The sequence below is a fragment of the Pinus tabuliformis genome, chromosome 6 (genome assembly GCF_031772625.1).
Source record: "Pinus tabuliformis cultivar Carrire ecotype Pingquan chromosome 6, CPIR1, whole genome shotgun sequence".
Lineage (NCBI taxonomy): Eukaryota > Viridiplantae > Streptophyta > Pinopsida > Pinales > Pinaceae > Pinus > Pinus tabuliformis.
The window spans coordinates 795,657,488-795,671,370 of record NC_142292.1 but is presented as its reverse complement, the minus strand read 5'-3'; the positions used below and the strand labels follow the sequence as shown (position 1 = coordinate 795,671,370).

The following is a 13,883-nucleotide window of genomic DNA, read 5'->3' as shown; positions in this document are numbered from 1 at the left end:
TCTTTATAATAAATATAAATTTATAAAGTATTCAATTAGATACCTAATAAATATAAATTTATAACTTATTCAATTAGATATTCGATAAATATAACTCTATAACATATTCAATTAAATATTTAATAAATATAAATTTATAACTATTCAATTTTCTTAATAAATTGAAAAGCATTCGTTCAAGTTTGTAGGTATAGTAAGCATTCTTTAAATTATTACTATTAATGTATTTGAAATTAAAAATAATTTGTGGTGAGGTGATGAAGGTGGTGAGGCGGTGTTGAAACTGCTCGGCTATAGAATTCCATTCTTTGGGGAGCCATGTATTGGGGTTGGGCATTCTCCTACTTTCAATATTGTGTTCAAAACTACACAAACTCAGATATTGAAAGAAAATGATTATTTAAACATGAATTTAAAGGCAAGAGGGGGTCACCCCTCCTTTCGTAATGCTCTTGCTAGTAGGTATTTTCAAGGGGAAGAAACATTTGGTGCATAAGGAGGATTCTTAGGTTACTCTCAAATGCCAATTTTGGGAGATAAGTGGAAAATGGGGCTATGGTGCCAACTTATCCCTAAGGCCCCTCAAGACCCTAGATTTATCATTCCGACAATATGTCTAGAAGATAACAAGAAACGAATGAGAGATCATCCTTGGCCGACGAAGAAGGAATTAGAGCATTAGATACAACAAAATTGGCAACCAAAGGGAGAGTTGGATTTGAGACTAGGACCAAAAGGTTTCTTCACAGTCATCTTTTCTATCCTTGAAGATAAAGCTAGGATCTTAAAGTGGGGGCATACTTCCTTAACAATGTGGGTCTCTACATTAGCCATTGGGAAGCTTGTTTCAACCCTAATAAGGATGAATTCACAGAAGCACCGATAAGGGTAACATTGTACTCTTTACCGGTAGATTTCTAGATACCAGAAATTCTACAAAGTATAGGGAAAGTAATAGGATGTTTTTTCAAGGCCTTAGAGGTCACAAAAGGAGGGAAAAACATGTCATATGCTAGGCTATGTTTTTATATGAATATATCACGACCATTACAAAATTTTATATTTGGACTGTTAGGGAGAGATCTGGAAACAACCTCTAGATTATGAGCACTTTCCATTTAGATGCAGGCTTGATCATGAGCATGGCCACTTGATAAGAGAATGTCCACTGAGAAGGAATGAACAAGGTTTTGGAGGTCAGATGGAAAATCATGGTTTCACTAAGGTCACTACACGAAGATGAAATCACAAGAACTGAACCTCCTATAACATAAAGGGGCTAGAGGAAAAGAATTCCTTTTCTGCACTAGAGGCTATGGAATAAGACTCTTAGAACATAAAATCCATCCATATCGATATTATTCCCACAAAACAAACTCTGGACAAAAGTGTGTTAAAATGTAAGTTGGAAGAGCAGGAAGATATACAAGGTAGTTTTGAATTTTATGCATTGCTAGGTTTTGAGGAAGTAAAAGTAATTAGACCTCTCAAATTAAGAGAGAATATTAGTCACAATGGTGAATGATTGGGTGAAATAATATCTAGGGGAATTTTCCAAAGAGGAAAGAGAGATCTATGCAAATAATTATCTGAAGTGGAAAACAAAGAGAAGAAACACAATGGTGGACCCAGTAGATCAACAATTCCAAGATTTTAAGGACAAGGGGAACATAATTATACTAAAGGACCTTACTAAACAACCCAATAAGAAGACAAATAAACCAAAGAAGGAAGTGATACAAAACAATGGAGCGAACTAGGGTAATATAGATCAAGCAGTAGCTGTGACAGAGAAGTTGTTGCGTTTTCCCAACTCATCATCATGAGAATTATTTCATGGAACATAAGTGGGATCAATAGTAAAGGAAAACATTAATATCTTAAGGAAATTAAAAAAAAAAAAGGAAAACCCAACAATTGTTATATTACAAGAAAAAAAACTACTAGGGTGAAAATGAATCAAATAAAAGGCACTTGTTGGAAAGGATGTGAGTCCATGTCTCTCAATGCTAGCAGTAGTGCATAATGTTTAGTTGTTTGGTGGAACCCACATGAAGTGGTATTCCATGACTGGATGGCTTCTAGTCAGATTCTTACACGTAGATTCAGGTATGTTGTAACAAAATATTTCATTTTTCTATCGGCAGTTTACAACCCTCCAAGTACAAGGGACAAGAAGGTTTTTTTGCAGTAACTACAAAAGATGAAACAAATGATAGGAAGACAATAAGATATAAATAAACTGATTCAACACATACAAAGAATGATTAATAGTGAGAAAAATATTGCATTAATGAGAACAATATCCATGTCTGAGGTTGAAATATGAACATGCCTAACAACAAGGTGCCTGGAACGAATGGCTTAATGACAGACTTCTTCCAGGAATATTGGGGGTTTTTGGGCAAGGAAATTCAAGAAGTAGTTGAGGAATCAAGATCGTCATGACAATTGCATCCAACACTTGTTAGGGCCTTCGTTTTTTAGATTTTGTGGAGAAATAAGTCGATGACAAGTTGCGGATGTGACCGTTGGGGAGTTGAAAATTAAGGGAAGACTAGAAGCTAAAGGAAGACTGTCAATCGCAGAAGAGTGGCGGGAAGAAGTAGGGATAGTTGAGCGAGGAAAGAGCAGAGGTAGCCCAAGATGAAGGCAATCGAGCTTAAGGAAAGAGGAACTGGTAGTCCAAGTAGATGGTATGAGATAAAAAGTAGAAGAAATATAAAAGGAGGGGTTGGGGCTAGTCAGTTGTAGAAAGTCTGTAGTATTTCTAGTCTTCATGGGTTGCGGAGTGATGTGAAAGACTCTATGATCATGGTTGTATAAGTTTATATGTTGGCTATGTGATTTGTAATCTTGATGATCAGGCTGCAAGCCTTATGTATTGAATTATGTTATGTAATGAAGGAGATTGTTCTAGAATCACCTTGTGTCCTCATGTAATATGCTGGCTATTTAATTTTTTTAGAAAGCATATGTTTATGCAGTCGCTATTAGAAAATTATATATTACAGAGCAATGGAACACATAGAATATTGCATAAATATAAACACATAAAACCAGAGAGACACAGATATATGTGGTTCACCGAGTTTGGGCTACGTCCACCCCAAACAGTCAATCCTTCCTTTCTATTATCCAGCAAAATGAAGAAACACAACCTACAGCAGATCCACTGTAATATCCTCTATTTTCTCTCAGAGTCTCACCTCTCTGTTTCATGCTCGGAGAATACACATCTATTACATAGCCTGAATACAATGCCCTCATACAAACAGAGGGGTTTGCCTTCTAGGGCAAAAAACCCTAAACTAAACATAAGTTCTACTGTCAAATCATCTGCCTAATGAACGACCCATATTGACTAGAAAATACTATACTTTTACAAGGCAATTTTACATATGTTTTTAGCTTCGGGTGCGTTGCCCCCGAAACCCCCGCCGGGGGGCCGTTGGCCCCCGGACCCCCCAGCCAGGGAGGATCCGCCCCCCCGAACCCCCGCGGGGGGGAAAAGTCCCCCCTGCACCCCCCCTCATGGAGGGGTGTACAAATTTCCTAGGTATACATCTGTCTGAAACAAAGACCTCTAAATAATCATGCTCCACAACCAACAGTCGCTTGATATAGCATGAGTAGATCGTTGTGATTTGGTTTGTTTTGCATGTTAATATATCTCTCTTTGTTTTCTTCTGGTTGATATGGTTCCTGTGGTGTCTAATTCTCATCCTCATCTAACTTCAGTCGCGACACGCCTCGGGTGAGACTCCTTCCCCTTCCCGAGTAAGGTGAAAAATTCAGCGTTGTGCTAGACTACAATGGAGCCTTATTGGCCCCTTATGCCTGAACCGAGGGTCTCAACCCTGCTGTCATTTTCATGCCAATAAATGGCTCTGTTTCAGGAACCTGAAATTCAAAAGGAGCATTTGGAATATGGTATGAAGGTTTTTAAGAAGGAAATACGGAACTGGTGGGATGCTCAAGTGGATCGATTCTTTTCTCAACAAGCTCAACTTCGTCGTTGAGCTGTTGTGAAACTAGAAGATGAGATCTTGTATTCAAAAGTTGCAAGTGATCAGTACGATATCTTCTGGTGTAAATTTCCAGAAGAAATGTACAACTGGTTGCAGAGATTGTAGGTGAAGGGAAGGTCTTTTGGACAGACATTGTCTCGTCACGACTGGACTCAGGAAAATCTAACTGTGCTCCATTATCTTGACATAGATATGACAAGTGTAGTATCTTTCTGGGTGAAAACCATGCTAGAAGGTACATTGTTAAGTTAGTGGCTAAAAACCACAAGTCCTTCTCAAAGGATGAAGTTGTGTTCTAAGCGGGGTTGAGAGGGAAGTTGTTGAAATAATAACCCTCTGGACTAAAGTCTTAATGGTGTTAGAGGGTTTGCTTGTGTTCCAAAGTCCAAGCATGGCAATGTAAATAACTAATACTGGGGGAAGCATCTAAAGGGAGAGATTATACCAAGCGGGGGATCATGAAGCTATTAGGAGGATGGGTGAAGAGGATTCATGAAAGGCCTGGGAACTGAGAGTGCAAAGGAGAGTGTAGATAGCAGAGAAAAGGTAGGAAAGGTCCATGCAGGTGATTAAAAGGCATTCAAAGGAACTACACCAAGCAAGAGCAGTGTTGAGGAGATTTCAAGAGGAAGAAAGGATGGAAGAGAACTCGACGAAAGGGATATAGACATCTGGAATATGTAGGAGCTCGAAAACCGATAGGATCCCTCCCTCACTTATCACAAGGGAGGGGTTAAATGGAACTGGTTGTGTTGGCTTAGAGGAAGGCTTAGAGGATGATATGTACTTTTTTATGTGGAGACTATTCGCAAAAAATTATTCATCTAATAGAATCAAGGATACAACCCCCCCCCCAGAAGATCAGGTAGCATCTCCCCCAACCTTCCCCTGGTACTCTACAACAATCCTGAAAAATTTCTTTCCAAATTGCTTAAGACGATAAGAGTGCATAGTGTTGGTGGTTGAATTTGCATGTTTTTACCCACATTTTTACCTTGATTCCTATATCCATTTTACAACAAGTTGGTCAATTTAATTCTAAACTGCACAAGTATACCTCTTTTCATGTTGTTATGAATCATTAATCAATGAAGCATAGTCATAGGGGGTTGTTTCCTAGGTGGCTTGCTAATTCGAATATTCTTGCAGAATTGGAGGAAGTATGATCAAGGTTGTGGTTCAACAAATGGTGACCATCCAATTGGAAACGCTATCTTGAGACATCAGCTGCAATGGTGGATCAATATTTTAATCAATGTACTTCTATATTTATATTCTATTTTACTTAAGAAAACATTGTGTGATTTTAGGCAGACAACTGCCATTATTCTGGGATCTGTTAGTATTAACAAATTGTATAAGTACAGTTATGGGGTTGTGAAAGCTGACATTTAAGATTGTAGAGAATTACATTAACTTTGAGTCTGTAACAGCATACACGTACTATCCTTTTGATTAATGAAATTCTGATCTTTTGAGCATTTCGTGACTTCTTGATCTTGCCATAGCCCTGATTAAGGAGTTGGGCCCAATCTCCTACCAGGTGTTGTTGGATAGATATGTGCATACATTTATTTCAGTTAATTTATTTATCATTGTGAATTATTATCAATGAGTTGATGTGAATCTACTTTTCTGTTACTCTTGTTGTTGTTACAGTCATTATTGTTGTTACTCTTATTCATTGTTATAGTTATCGCTTATTGTTACACATTGATTAAGTTAATAATTGAATGTTCAGTATTGGGTAGGGAAACTATGGCATGCATATACTTTGTATGATAGCCTTGAAATAACTCATAGAGCCCTGGGTTGACAATTAATGTGGAATTGGGTGAATTGCATGATTCATATATGAACACCAACATGTTGGCGCCATTGTCAGGGAGGCTATTAAGGCCATTAAAGTACGGTCAATATTCATGATAGGACTGATCTCTCGTCCTGGGGAGGGAATTTTTCACCCTGCTCCAGGTCCCAAGCATTAGATCATTTTTTTTGCTTTGATTGTCTTATTTTCTTTTTCATAGGAACCACTCTATCGTCCTGGGAAGGGAAGTTTTTGTAGGTTTTAACCCCGTACAAAAATTACATGCATATGAATTCTAAAACACAGAAAATAAACAATGCAAGAGCATAACACATAAAACACATATACACAGAGATTTTCCCATGGATCACAAAATCGGGACTACTAGATTGATTTTTCATTATGTTCCTTTCAATGTTACAATACATATTTATACATGTCGAAGCATCCAATACCATGGACCAAAAACCATCGCGTCCAAAACCAGAGACCGAAAAGCATCGCATCCAAAACCATGTGTGAAAACCATGCACAAAACCATAGGTCGGTCCGACCAACCTAATATAGGGTCCAAAAAAAAAATTCCCCGAGGCGCTGTCCCGAACCCCATAGATGGGGGCTACCCGCCCCCCTCAAACCCCCCAGTTAACTATGCCGGCTAATCATGGAAAGAATATAACACAACCCAACATTCTCCCATTTGTTGTTTTCTTTCCATGGGAGATCTTAGTCATTTATCCAGCCCTGCAGCGCCCATTGTTTCTCTACACCATAATAGACTTGTAGTGCATCTGCATTTTCCTCAATACTTGTGTTTTATCAAAAAGGAAGAATATTACTCCAATAGATCTCCAACCTGACCGACTAGGCCTCAACTTGCCTTTTTTGAATATTGGACCAATCAAAACCCATAAAGAGACCTTAAATACTCCTTCACTATCATGCTCATGTCCTCCTTATGTTGCGATTGCCTATCATGAGACTCTCGACCCTATGACAGAAGAGAACCCTCAACTATACAATCCTTCAACCTCCTTCAAGACGTTAGTTGCCTCAGACACATGTTTTGGGCAAGTTGATGTGTCTAATAAGAATGGAGGACACCTATATATATAACAACTTGTCCTTATGGAGGTGAAGTTGACCTTAACATTTTGGAGGCAAATTCTAATTTTTCCAACCTTAATAAGGTCATAATGTATAGAATTTATTTTAAGTAAATAAATATTTTTCCTTATCCAAATTTGGTGATCTTAAGGTCGATTTTGTACCTCTCGAAAATATGAATTCAATGCCACAATAATCTTCCTCAAATGAGTAGACCAAAGTGGAATTCGGACCTAGTTTCCAATTTTAACACTAGTCCTCCCTCTACCTCCTCCTAGCCCCTCCCTCTCCCCCTCAAGCTCAAATTTTGACTCATATAAGTCTTTCATCTTCTTTAAAGCACTAAAGACATTTGTAAATGGTGCAATGTGACAACTCACCTCTTCATTTACTTACGCAATAATCAATGCATAGGCCTTGTTATTCTTGTTCTCCCATATGGCGAGCTCTTTGTCAAATGTGGTCTTTTCAGGTGGATTCCCAATTTCTCCTTCACATACTCCTTTCCATAATTCATTAAAAATGAGGATATACTTTAATTTTATGGACCATTCATGGTAGTTCTCTTTTCCAATGAGAACTACTCCAACTATTGAGATAAGACAATGCATTTCTGCAAGATTATGAGATGGGCCTTGAATATTCAAAACAATACAGTATACTATTTGATAAAAATTTAATATATATCTCTACATATAGCATAGACTCGCCATACAACTTTGTCTCCAAAAATCACTCAAAATAACCTAGGAAATTAATGCTAGAATTTGGCTTCAAGAGCTTTATCTCAAACAACAACACTTATATAAAATCCATCCTCCATATATATAATCCAACTCAAATATTTGAATTTTTTAATGTGCATAAATGGTTCAACAAAAGAGTTTCAACGCACTTACTATTCAACTCACACTATGCGAATGATAGTTCAAATGATCCCTCAAAGCATCTAATTCAACACAATAATTATATGACCCTTAAGCAAGCACCAATACATATGAAAGATTGTTTCACGCGCTTCAAAGCTCAACATACATACTGTGGAATTCAATGCAAGATTTTAATCAACACACAAAGAATATGCCACAACAAGATCGCCTAAATCCTTGATGAGTTTATGCATAGATGTATCACACACAAAATTAATTGTTGTATTCCAGAGATTCAATGCACTGAATCATGCTTCATTCACCATTTCAACTTCAATTCAATACAACACTAGCAAATTTTTAATCGCTTCGACCAGCGTATGAACGAACGTAAGAACCGAGTACACATAACAAGAGATTCAATGCATATATACCATAGATAAACTCACTTCTTCATAACTAGCACATGAACCTTTAAAAAGAATCAACTATCACATGAACTGATTGAAACTTCACTCAGATAAATTGAATCGACACACAAAGAATAATAATTGAGCATTTACACAAGAATCAAAATAGATTCAATTATCCCTATCTCTGTCCCATAGAGAGAAAACACTAGTCTCGGTAGGTGTTAGGGCATAACTGATAGGAGTTACAATGGAAAAAGAATGTCAAATTGAGATCTGTGAACCTGCGCTTTGATACCACATGTCAAACCATGTTTGGTAACTCCATGAATAATGAATTTCTATTAAGAAGTATCAATAATATATAATATATACATTGCATAGGAAGACCCTTGTAATTCATATTCTAATGTCTCTTATCTTCTTATTTGCATATTTACTATATTTTCCAAATCCCTCAGGATTAGGTGTCAGCAATTTGTGTGGTTGGTGTGTATATTTGTTTGTTATTTTATTTCATATTTCAAGTAATTTCATAAATTTGAGAAATAAGCTAGTGATAATAGATATAAGATCTAAGGGAACAACCTTGCATGTTAAAATATTTGTTGTGGTGTGCGTAGAATTATTTACACTAAAAGCTAGAATTTTAAGCAAGTTTGAATCTCCCTTTCTTCATTTGTAGGAGTGCATTTCCACAATATAGACTAAAGATTCCATTTTCCTTACAAGTTTTTAACAAGGACAATATAAATTGTTATAGAAGATTTTGGAAACCCTAATATTTGGTATATGATATTGTTTGTGAGCTATAATTATGTTTTATTATGTTGAATTTGAGAGGCAAGAAATCCAAGTACAAAGGGCCTTTTGTTTGAAAGGAAATGCTTTGAAAAGTATTTCCATGGAGATGTGATGTAATGCAGGGGTAAAATCCTGTGTGCATAATAATAAGAGGAAATTCAACCTATTTCCTAAGGAGAATACAGGGTTGCATGTGTGACAATGCCAAGAAAGTTTGTTTAGACCAATTAATTGGTTCTCAAATGTGGATATCTGTGAGGAAAATCTTGGGTAGGGTGGTGTATAGAAGGATTTTGTTCATTGATATCCTAAATATAAGTCTTTGTCCAATGGTGTGTAGTTTTATAGGTTGGTACTTTTATATTTGTTGTCTTAATTTATATGTGTTTCTAGCTTCTTAGACATGCATTCTAGATTCATGAGATCCTTGAGATATCTTGTCGTAAATACTGCATACATTGTTTTAAAGGGTAGGATATATGTTTTCCTCATTTTTCCATTATGGAACAAAATTAGATATACACCACTACTTTAAGGAAGGATAACAAATGTATGTATAAAAGAACCATATTGGAGCCTTGAGTTATGTGCAATGTGGGTAGTTTTTATAATGTTGTATGGAGAGAATAGGAATTGTAAAATTTATATTATGAATTGATGTTGTCATTAAGGATAATTTGGTACTTGGTGGAAACTTTGTTGCTTTATATTCAAGGACTTTGTTAAAAGTAATTTTGATATTTCTTACCATGGGAATCCAGTTCCAGGAGATGACGAGCATTACTTACTTTTATATTAGGTTTCCCCTTTTGGAGGGGTTGCTCCAAATCCTTTTATGTTTCCTTTTCTACCATGTTCTGCTAATTGACAAGGAATCGTATGTTGGTCTCCAAGCTCCTATTCTTTTTTTAGTCTTTTCAATGCATACTTCTCTTTTGGTTATTCTTCCCGATCTACTTGAGTGACATTCAATCTCTTTATTTTCATTTTCTTCTAACTTTTCATCCAATGAGATGGGAAGGTGATCTGGGTCTGAGTGTGACAAAGGACCCTTCCAAGACCTTTTACTTCCATGATGTGTTAGATTTCATTTTTAAAAGAAAATAAATGAATAAATATGCATGTTGTAAAGAAGAGGAACATGACATTCATCAACACATGAAAACATAAGCCGTTGATAACGGAGTTCATCCAGGAGGGACTACGTCTTCGGGCCCCGATGTTAAGATGGTGTAGGCCACTGCATTAAGTGCTGTCAATAGTGATGATGTACATAAGAGGTGATGTCACTATCATACAAGGAAAATGCCCTCACACAGGAGTGGCTCCAAGAGATGTTTCGCTACAGAAACTCTCAGCCAAAAGGACTCCTATCAGTATGACATAAACTCATGCATGATGATAGTGAGCATCCCACCAACATGGCATAAAAGGGATCTCAATGCAAACATACATGGCGACAACATGAGTATCCCATCCACATGATGACAAAGGGATCTCAAATAAAACATGACGAATCATTACAACAATTACATCCCACAAATGATTCCGCATCACATCAAGTAGGAATTGTGACGCAAGTAAGAAACAATATCCCACATCAAACATCAATAGTGATTAGTGCAACACAATGCATCTTATAGAAAAATAAGTACATTAAAACATTGCATATACCTCACATCTTGAGGCCATCTGAAGAAAAGGATGTCAAAATGTTGAAGCTAGTCGCACCATCAATCTCGCGGCGTCAAATCTTATGGAAATGGTTGCTAGCACATGAATGTTCACCCCTGCACTCCACTTTGAAAAGTGACCAGAAAATGAGATGAGAAAATGAAAAATCCGAATGCACCTTTAGATTTGTGGCATCGAATAGTGAAAATCTACTGTCAAATTTTTGAATTCTGAGAAAGTGAAAATCTGGGGCTTAAGGAATCTTTTAGATTCTACCTAGATTCCTCAAAGATTCCCTCCTCCAGGTCCTCTGCAATTCTGCTGCTCAAATCAGGAAATTGACTGGGCCATCAGGTTCGTGTCGCTGATAGGTGTAAGATCGACATAGAATTTGTCCAATTTGGACACTGCAAAAATTTCACCCTCTTGAGAATTTCGCCCAATCATGGTTACACCTGCAATAAATTAATTAAAAAATTATAATCTCAGTTTCCTTGCCTGCTCCTGGTTCCTCCATGCTGTCTGGGCACACTGACAAATGAGGTTTGTATAATTTTTTGTGGGTGAATTAATCAATGATTCAGTTGTAGGCAGATTGGTATGAAGTCTGCATGGTAAGGAGGAGGTCGGGTGGTCAAACCATGACCCCTCCATTTTAATACATTGTTTGTTTTCTTTAAAAACCCACATGAATATTTTTTGTTGGGGGTCGGGCCTGCATTAGGCGGCCCACCCCATTCCCTCCGTGCATGTAATTAAACTTAGATCTATTGTCGTGTTTAAGGTTTTGGTATGATGGTTTTGGCATTATGCCATACGAGGCCACCTGGTGGGGACTGGCCCACGTGGGCCGAGCGGGTTCGATCCCCACCAGCCTCACATTAATTCCGGCATACAATAACGCGATTGGTGGAGGGTTTTTGGGTTTGGGTTGGGTCCACAGGAGGTGGCCCACACCCACCCCGTAGTATATTTCATATGGTTTTAAACAGTGGGTTTCTTGGAGGGTCCGGTGGGGTCATGGCCATCAACCCATATTTAAACATTAAATTTTTGGTTCATGGTTGCGGTTGGGCCAGCGTGGGTCATGGCCCGTCGGCCCTTTAATAAAACTTTATTTATGTAATATATTTTGGGGGTGACGGGGGTGGTGGGGTTGGTGGCCCGCCACCTCATATTTATATATTTTTATTTTTGTTACCATAATAGTCATTTTTAAGTATTTTGAATTTAAGGGTTATTGGGCAATTTAATGAGGCCGCAATTTCACCCGCTTTGGGGAGCTAGATTTCATGTCCCGGGTTTGGTCAAATTGTAGGACACTTAAACCTAGCCCACAACCCAACTTTGACCAAAACTTTGACTGGCTCGTTCTCCCTCATACGAGCTTAGATTGACGAACCGTTCACACTGCTACGATCAAGACGACGAGATCTATGCTTCGTTCCTTGTTCGAAAGCATTATGATCACTTTGATTTTCAAGCTTCCATAAGCCCTCTTTGTCCTGTGTGTGTCTCTGGAGCCACCTGGATCAAAAGGGTAGAAGTGGCTACAATTTATCTTAGAGAGAGGAAAACCTCTTCTTCATATGAATGTTCCTCTAAGCTACTATCTAGATCTACATTAGATTTGGGTTCATTTGTGGGTTTTTCCTTAGGCTCAAGATGGGAGGGTTGTTTGAGTTGCTTGTCTGGTACCTGGGTTTCTTGAGGAATTTTTCAGATCTTCTCAACCCTTCTCCATTCACAAGAGTATTTTTCTTCGACAAAGAGGATCCTTTGCATTTTGGGCTTTCCTTATCTTTTTTACGCTTGGGAGGAGGTCGTTGATTGTTTTGGCCATGTCTCTTCTTAGCTTACTACCATTGCTCACCTAGATCACCATGCTTATCTTGATCTTCTTTCTTTTTGGGGCAGATTCTAACAAATTGCCCATACTCATAACAAACTTTGCATTTGAAGGTAAGTTGATCGTAATTAACTTCTTGAATATGGGACCAGTTGTCAAGGTAGAGATTTATTGCAGTAGGGATCCCTTTATCTATATCAAATTCAACACAAATGAGAGCAAGGGAGAAAATCCCTTCACAGGGTTCAATACAGTCAATGTATTTTCAAAGGGCATTGTCAATTCATTTAAACGTAGTATCATTCCAATAGTGTAGGGGGAGGAAGGGGAGCTTGACCCAAACAAGGACCAAGGTAGGAACATGACAATTGGGACTGAAATACAGGCTCCAACAATCAAGGAAGAGGCCCGATAGACCTGTTAGACTCTGTCTCATGTCAGAGATTGATTCTTCTTCAAAACAGGGTTTTGAAGAAGAAATCATTTAAATGTGCTTTTTAGATTATGTAATTGGTTCTTCAGCTCTTCAACTGGCAGCGATTTCAAGCTCCTACCTCTGTAAAAGCACAAAGAAAACAAAGCATACATCAGACTCTACTGTTGATGAATTTGGTCAGGTTTTATCCTCATATGGTTTCAACTATCATAGCACAGAGGTTCTCTACAGTGGCACCCTTGGTACAGAGCTTACTTGTGAAATATTCATCGGTCCAGTTTACTATCAAACTTAGTCATATGGTTTCAGATTAATTTCAGGACAATGTCTTTGTGCAATTATTTTGCTTCATCCAGTATCGCTGACGATGCATTTTATGAGCTGCAAAATCCTCAAGAACAAATTCAGGCTTATGTGTTTGATGCGGTTCGAGCAAATGTTCCAAAGATGAATTTGGATGAATTATTTGAGCAAAAGGGCGATGTTGCCAAAGTTGTGTTAGAAGAGCTTGAAAAAGCAATAGGGTCATATGGGAATAACATACGACAGATACTTGTGGTTGATATAGTTCCGGATCTTTCAGTACAGAAGGCAATGAATGAGATCAATGCAGCTCAACGACTTCAACTTGCAAGTGTTTCGCAGCATATCTATGTGACCTTTATTGGATGAATTTCTGATCTGGCAGCCTCTCTTTCGGTGAACTAGACTAAATTTTGGGTATCCAATTGGTATTCTCTAAGGCTCATGTTTGTTTGACTGTGATATTTTCTAAAGCTCGCAGCCTATTACAGTGATCTGAATACATTTCTCTGTGGGTTACATATCGCTTTGTCTAAATAATTCAGTGGTTAGATTCATAATATGTGGATCGTATTTCCGAAAGAAATGGA

The 13,883-nt window shown here is 37.7% G+C and overlaps 1 pseudogene; it reads left to right on the top strand.

Annotated features, from left to right (window-relative positions):
- The first annotated feature begins 13,314 nt into the window (after positions 1–13,314).
- Positions 13,315–13,662, top strand: LOC149261200 (hypersensitive-induced response protein 4 pseudogene; annotated as a pseudogene).
- Positions 13,663–13,883: the final 221 nt, after the last annotated feature.